Below are 2021 nucleotides of genomic sequence, written 5' to 3' on the forward strand. Positions count from 1 at the left end.
GCTTCATCTGTGTTCTACTATGGTGCTTTTAGTGACTCCGAATACCGCAGTACGCGACATAGCTTTGCAGACGATAAGTACAACCGTTTCAGAGAGAAGAGCGTCCAATGTGACGATGTGGCTTTAAGTCGATTCGATAACAAATGACGAAAACGGACGGATTTCTCAGGTTTTTACTACATATGAACACTTTTCACATTCTCCCGTGCAACTCGGCTGCTAGTCCTCCTTTTATGCAGAATCTTAAGGTCCTAGCTCATGTCCAAGGCACCAAAGACAGCTCAAAAGTCAATAATCGATACCTAAAACTTGAATTGGACTACTTCTTACTGGCTATTACATCAACTTAGAAGCTTCATCTGTGTTCTACTACGGTGCTTTTAGTTTCTCCGCATACCGCAGCACGCGACATAGTTTTGCAGACGATAAGCACAACCGTTTCAGAGAGAAGAGCGGCCAATGTGACGATGTGGCTTTAAGTCGATTCGATAACAAATGACGAAAACGGACGGATTTCTCAGGTTTTTACTACATATGAACACTTTTTACATTCTCTCGTGCAACCCGGCTGCTAGTCCTCCTTTCATGCAGAATCTTAAGGTCCTAGCTCATGTCCAGGGTACCGAAGCCAGCTAAAAAGTCAATAATCGATACCTAAAACTTGAATTGTTCTACTTCTTACTGGCTATTGCATCATCTTAGAAGCTTCATCTGTGTTCTACTATGGTGATTTTAGTGTCTCCGCATACCGCAGCACGCGACATAGCTTTGCAGACGATAACTACAACCGTTTCAGAGAGAAGAGGGGCCATTGTGACGATCTGGCTTTAAGTCGATTCGATAACTAATGACGAAAACGGATTTCTCAGGTTTTTACTACATATGAACACTTTTCACATTCTCCCGTGCAACTGGGCTGCTAGTCCTCCTTTTATGCAGAATCTTAAAGTCCTAGCTCATGTCCAAGGCACCAAAGCCAGCTAAAAAGTCAATAATCGATACCTAAATCTTGAATTGGATTACTTCTTACTGGCTATTACATCAACGTAGAAGGTTCATCTGTGTTCTACTATGGTGCTTTTACTGTTTCCGCCTACGGCAACACGCGACATAGCTTTGCAGACGAAAAGTGCAACCGTTTCAGAGAGAAGAGCGGCCAATGTGACGATCTGGCTTTAAGTCGATTCTATAACAAATGACGAAAACGGACGGATTTCTAAGGATTTTACTACATATGAAAACTTTTCACAGTCTCCCGTGCAACTCGGCTGCTAGTCCTTCTTTCATGCAGAATGTCAAGGTCCTAGCTCATGTCCAAGGCACCAAAGGCAGCTAAAAAGTCAATAATCGATACCTAAAACTTGAATTGTACTACTTCTTACTGGCTATTACATCAACTTAGATGCTTCATCTGTGTTCTACTATGGTGCTTTTAGTGTCTCAGCATACCGCAGCAAGCGACATAGCTTTGCAGACGATAAGTACAACCGTTTCAGAGAGAAGAGCGGCCAATGTGACGATCTGGCTTTAAGTCGATTCGATAACAAATGACGAAAACGGACGGATTTCTCAGGTTTTTACTACATATGAACACTTTTTACATTCTCTCGTGCAACCCGGCTGCTAGTCCTCCTTTCATGCAGAATCTTAAGGTCCTAGCTCATGTCCAAGGTACCGAAGCCAGCTAAAAAGTCAATAATCGATACCTAAAACTTGAATTGTTCTACTTCTTACTGGCTATTGCATCATCTTAGAAGCTTCATCTGTGTTCTACTATGGTGATTTTAGTGTCTCCGCATACCGCAGCACGCGACATAGCTTTGCAGACGATAACTACAACCGTTTCAGAGAGAAGAGGGGCCAATGTGACGATCTGGCTTTAAGTCGATTCAATAACAAATGACGAAAACGGATTTCTCAGGTTTTTACTACTAATGAACACTTTTCACATTCTCCCGTGCAACTGGGCTGCTAGTCCTCCTTTTATGCAGAATCTTCAAGTCCTAGCCCATGTCCAAGGC

The sequence above is a fragment of the Schistocerca gregaria genome, unplaced genomic scaffold, assembly GCF_023897955.1.
Source record: "Schistocerca gregaria isolate iqSchGreg1 unplaced genomic scaffold, iqSchGreg1.2 ptg000357l, whole genome shotgun sequence".
Taxonomy (NCBI): Eukaryota; Metazoa; Arthropoda; class Insecta; order Orthoptera; family Acrididae; genus Schistocerca; species Schistocerca gregaria.